Source organism: Cherax quadricarinatus, chromosome 8 (assembly GCF_038502225.1).
Source record: "Cherax quadricarinatus isolate ZL_2023a chromosome 8, ASM3850222v1, whole genome shotgun sequence".
NCBI classification, from domain to species: Eukaryota; Metazoa; Arthropoda; class Malacostraca; order Decapoda; family Parastacidae; genus Cherax; species Cherax quadricarinatus.
In genome coordinates, this window is record NC_091299.1 from 6714057 (window position 1) to 6720337 (window position 6281).

Below are 6281 nucleotides of genomic sequence, written 5' to 3' on the forward strand. Positions count from 1 at the left end.
CTACATCTCGAATACTTCGTCCAGCTCCCCGGTGGTGGGCCGCGTGCCCAGAATGCTGCAGGCATTTCCTCTTTGGATCGCAACACTGAGTCTCTGAAAGAGGAAGCTGGTCGCCTTGCGGTCCTTGGTTTCTATGATGAGTTTTTCACCCAGCTCTTTGAGGAACTTTAGAGCACACTTGCCCCATGCTCCAAGGGTCTCCGACCCTATTGGGATGAAGTTATAGCAAGGGAGAAGGCCTTCATATTTGCGGGTCTTCTGGGTCTCCCTGTGACTGGTAGCTCCACTCCCTTCAGCTACGGAGTATGACAACTAGGTGTCTGCCAATGTGGCAGCACTGATGTAGTCCCAGGCAATCTGCCTTCCATCCTTTCAGGGTAACATAGTGGCTCCATCAGGACGCTTTTGATTTCCGTCAGACCTCACCACAGCCCGTTGAGCTGGGCAACGGGCTGTGGCGAGGCTTCTCTTTATGATGTCATTGACCTCCTCATATCTGGTATACTTCCCTTCTACTGTGTGACACTCGAAACCATGAAGTCCGAATTAATTAGTCATCGCCCTGCCGCAAATACACTTATGTTCGGTGAGGATGGGGGCGGCTAGGCGAAGAGCAACACCAATCTGAATGGCCTGTGTGTCGAGTTGAGTGCCCAGGGAGGAATTGGGAACAGCTAGAAGGAAATCTCCTGAGTGTGGTGCCTTCACCGCCAGGAGACGAGCTTTGTCTTTTCCCGAAGCGTTGGTGAGCATTGTGTTGGCGATTTTTTCAGTAATCGGTTTGTCCCAGTGGGACTGTCTGTGCTCTTCGGGAGGAGCTGGTCTACTGGAGGAGTCTGTAAGGGTGTCCCATCGCATCGCTGCTTCAGTAAACCTGGGGTCTTGAGCTCTTTCCACGTCTCTCAAGCGTTCGGGGACGATCTTCTTGACTAATGCACTGGAAGCCAAACACGAAGACAGAAAAGCAGGTAAAGCAACATGCGTTGCTTTGCGCACCCCTATACCCCCCGGTTGCACTGGGAGGGTTGCCTGATCCCATTGCTGATCCTCTAGTGACAGGTTCAGTGCCTTCTTAAAGGTTGATCTCAAGTGTGCGTCATATTCGTCGAGTGTTGGGTTTCCAAAAGAGGGTGCACATCTCATGAAGTAAGTGAGTCTTGGCATAGTAAGACACCTTGTGAGGAGATACAGAGCATCATGGGCATCAAGATCGCTTAATCTCTCATCCATTCTCATCAGGCCATTCAATTTGTCCTTGAGGACAGTATCGATGACCTGGTGACCCAGCGGTGCTCCCAAGAGGACGGAGTGGTAGTAGAGACTTCCGGGAGGATTCTTCGCACGGCACTGATTATTTCCTGGTTCGCTGTGACGATTTCACACTTGGAGGGATTGAGGATGAGTCCCAAGTCTTTCCCCTGTGTTTTCACCAGTTGTAGGTCCTCTAACAGGGACTCTTCAGTACCTGCCAGAGTACCATCATCCAGGTACCAGAAGTTGAGCTCGCTGCGTAGGCTGGAAGTTAGTTCTCTTACTGCCAAGCAGAAGAGAAGTGGAGCGAGTGGTTCACCCTGCTGAACACCCTTTGATGAGAGAATTTCATGTTCTCCAAACAAAAGAATTGAGGGTTTGCTGTAGCCTGCTGAAATGAAGGGAAAAAGACTGGGAAACCGATCCCAAACGGCCGGAAAGACAACATCTTTCTTCACCATATTAAAGGCATTTCTAAAATCAAGTTTGACTACGCCCTTGTCTTCTGGTAGGTCCCTGATGTAGGCCCTTGCTGCATGAGCTGCGGCTTCACTGCCTTGAGAGACCCCAAAGCCCAGTTGGTGTGACTGGAGTAAACTGGCAGCTTCTAGGCGAATGTTTCTTGCTGCTGCTTTGACAACGAGACGGCGAAGATTGTTACCAACAGCAATGGGTCTGATTCCCCCATCCTTCTTCATCAAAGCACATAGTGAGGCTCCAAAAAAGAAAGGTTTAATTTCTTCTGGGATTCGCCCAGCCAGACAGTTGTTGACGAAAGTTGTTAACTCGGTGAGAACAATTGATGCAGATGCACCGAGTACTGGATTTACCATATCTCTGAGGTGTTGTGGTCGAATTCCAGTGTAACCTCCTGCAGATCCTGCTGGAAGTGACACAATCGCCTTATAAAATTCTGATTCTGGCAAAATTAATTGTTCAGTGATGGGGTCTTCCCCAGGGTTGTTGTTGAAAGTTAAGACACATGTGCAACATCTGGATATCTTTATTGTAGACTTTTCGCCATCCAGTGGCTTTATCAATACAGATTCTAGGACATAATAGAAGACAGTAGAACTTGGAGTTGGTGTTCACAGCATCGTGGTGGATGCTGTGAACACGATGCTGTGAACACTAACTCCAAGACTGAGGGACTGATTACCTCATCTTTTGTATATAGTTCTACTGTTTTCTGTTATGTCCTAGAATCTGTATTGATAAAGCCACTGGATGGCGAAACGTCTACAATAAAGATATCCAGATGTTGCACATGAGTCTTAACTTTCATATTGTCGGTATTTTATTCCTTTTTTGCACAGGGTTGTTGTTGTTGACAGCTATGGTGTCCCTGGTTGGATGCTTGTCTCATAGTGCTTGGGCTGTGGTCTCATCTTTGGGGGCTACAGTGTCGTCACTTGTAATTATTCTTATTGCTCCCACTGTGTTACCTACTTCGATTTTTTTGCTAACCTGTGAGGAAATTTTCTCGCTTTCAGTGGAACTTTTCTTGGGTCTACCTCTGTAATTCCTGCGATGATGGGACAGAGGGACCCAATTATCCGCTCCTGGGTAGTTGCGCACTGCCTTGATGACTGATGTGGTTAGCAGTTTGCCTCGTCTTTCATGAACTGCGAGGCAGACATTGCCGAACAGGAGTAGGTTGTGCCAAGCTTTAATGGTGCCTCGGGCTTCTAAGTTGTGGAACCTCCATTCACCTGCTTATGAAGGTCTGTGAATTTACCTGCTGCATATATATATATATATATATATATATATATATATATATATATATATATATATATATATATATATATATATATATATATATATATATATATATCATGCCAAGAACAGACCATTCTCATTAATAACTGAACTAATTTCTAATTTTTTAAATATTTTGAACTACCTCACTTTTGTAAATCTAGTTAATCACTGCAGTTGCCTGACTTTAATACCAGTATGATCCATAACCTGTGCCAATATAGAGTAAGAAATTGAATTAGTCTGCCCGAAATGCCTAGGCCTACCTAGGCATACTAGTGGCCTTCTTTGTAATAAATATTTTATTTTATAATTATTTTATAATATGTAAACCACACATTGTAATCTATACAGATAAATAAACATTTGAATTTGAATCTGAGTCGGGAAACACTTGTCCTGTTTCTTGACAAACATTATAACAACCTACCAACCAACGGAGGCAAGCAGGCTTAGGTGTCTATGAAGGTCTTGACACAGTAATGTCTGAGGGGTCAGGTATGTGCTCCTACCTGGTAAATCTTGACGGTGTTCCGTGGGTGGGGGACGGGAGACGAAGGCAGCAGGACGAGTGACGAAGCACCAAGATGCTCAATATATATGTTGTTACTCTGACATTTTCATCACTGAGGAACTCTGCCTGGGGCTGCCAGAGTTCCTTTCAGCACACCATTCACTGTTGGATGTTCACCCCCATTGGTCTGGTGTGTGTGTGAGTGCTGGGAAGTGAACCAGATGTGTGTTCACTCAAGCAAATATGTCCACCTGTTGAACGACGATGTTAAACACACCATTAAAAACACATTTGTTTAATGAAACATTTGTTTTTGCACGTGATGTTTATATCAGGTTGCATCCATCCCTCCTTCACGACGATGAATAAATGTAAACACGTTCGTATGTTCTATATTCTTCTGAACTTTGATGCTTCTATCTTTGTAATGAATTTACCGTCTTCAAAAAAAAAAAAACTTCTTTTGAGTTAGGAGTGTAAAGGCGAGGAGGTTGATCCTTGGTAGTGATGGTGGAGAACCGTGTGTGACCTAACTGCTGCTGTTGCTGTGGATGATGTTTCCTGCTGCTGCTCCCACGACAGACTGTGGCTCCCATGGCTGGCTCCTGCCTAAGTCTCTCTCCCATCCACCCCCTGTCCCACCACTCCTTCCTCTCTCTCTCTCTCTCTCTCTCTCTCTCTCTCTCTCTCTCTCTCTCTCTCTCTCTCTCTCTCTCTCTCTCTCTCTCTCTCTCTCTCTCTCTCTCTCTCTCTCTCTCTCTCTCTTTCTCTCTCTCTCTCTCTCTCTCTCTCTCTCTCTCTCTCTTATAACACAAGATAACTTTCAAAATTTTACTTATAATTTGCGTAGTTGGCTCAGGTGATGTGTGTCAGGTGAGGTAAAGGCCGAACTGCACGAATGACGACACAAACACACGGAGCCGAACCAGCTTGTATGGCGACAACTTTTCGCCCATATGAGAGCGAAACATTACCTCAAGTAAATACTCGTTCTACTACAAGTGTCTCTATCACTGCTGGCGAGGAAGAATTATCTCAGTTTACTGCAGTATCTGTGTTATCATTCCATCAGACACCTTTCGTTGCCTCCTCACTGCACGATGCAAGATTAGCGGACCATAGTACACGAAAAATAAGAATGGAGAAGAGGAAGAGAAAAAGCGCAGGGAAGGAGAGAAAGGTTGAGAGGGAGAGAAAAAATATGAAATAGACAGTAAGAGGGAAAAACAAGAGGACGTTTACCTTAGCAAGCACGTCTCTAAAAAAAAAAACCCGGAAACATAGACAAGAGAGATACATGTAAAAACAGGTGCCAGCGCTTGTCTCCTCACCCTGTACCTCACTCGTGGCGTGTTGCTTATCACTTCCTTCTTAAAGACACACCTTCCTTTCCTCTCCTTCCGTTTTAGGTTGAGTGCTTTGAGCCTTGTCCCTCGTAGGTTTAAAATTCTTAGTGGCTATTTTCATGTTCCGAGAGAGAGAGAGAGAGAGAGAGAGAGAGAGAGAGAGAGAGAGAGAGAGAGAGAGAGAGAGAGAGAGAGAGAGAGAGAGAGAGAGAGAGAGAGAGAGAGAGAGAGAGAGAATACTGGGTCTTATTGTTTTGTCAATTAGAATTAAAAATGTAGTGTTTTCTCAGCTGAAGGTAGAGTCAGAGGCAGGGTCAGAGGTAGAGTCAGAGGTAGAGTCAGAGGTAGAGTCAGAAGTAGAGTCAGAGGTAGAGTCAGAGGTAGAGTCAGAGGAAGAGTCAGAGGCAGAGTCAGAGGTAGAGTCAGAGGTAGAGTCAGAGGTAGAGTCAGAGGTAGAGTCAGAGGTAGAGTCAGAAGTAGAGTCAGAGGTAGAGTCAGAGGTAGAGTCAGAGGTAGAGTCAGAGGTAGAGTCAGAGGTAGAGTTAGAGGTAGAGTCAGAGGTAGAGTCATAGGCAGAGTCAGAGGTAGAGTCAGAGGTAGAGTCAGAGGTAGAGTCAGAGGTAGAGTCAGAGGTAGAGTCAGAGGTAGAGTCAGAGGTAGAGTTAGAGGTAGAGTCAGAGGTAGAGTCATAGGCAGAGTCAGAGGTAGAGTCAGAGGTAGAGTCAGAGGTAGAGTCAGAGGTAGAGTCAGAGGCAGAGTCAGAGGTAGAGTCAGAGGTAGAGTCAGAGGTAGAGTCAGAGGTAGAGTCAGAGGTAGAGTTAGAGGTAGAGTCAGAGGTAGAGTCATAGGCACAGTCAGAGGTAGAGTCATAGGCACAGTCAGAGGTGGTATAAACCTTGGTAATAAATACCGACATGTTGGTTTAGAAAGACACGTAAGCAAACACTATGACATATTTATTAGAAAACGTTTCGGTCCTGGGACCTTGATCACTTCTAACATACAGAGGTAGAAAGACATTATATATATAGGCGGAGAGTGAGGTGTGAGTGACGCACGTGACCTGAGGAATGTCATGTTGGGATGAGGACGGGTAGACGATGAAATCATGTGACTCCTGTGTTGTTGGGTTGGTGCTGCTTAAGTATCATGTATGCCAATGTTTTTGAAATTTTGTAGTTTCCAGTGTTGCGTTCTATAGTGTCGGTGACGGCGATTAGTGAGGCTTCTAGGCACCGTCGGCGTCTGAGGTCTGGTTCGGTGAGAACGAGTTGTGCCTCATTCCAGTTCATCAAATGCCCCGTGGAGTCTCTGTGGAGGACACAGGCGTACCTTACATCGTCTCTGTTAGAGGCATTTCGATGCTCATTCAGGCGGACTGCAAGATCTCTGCCTGTCTCGCCTACATA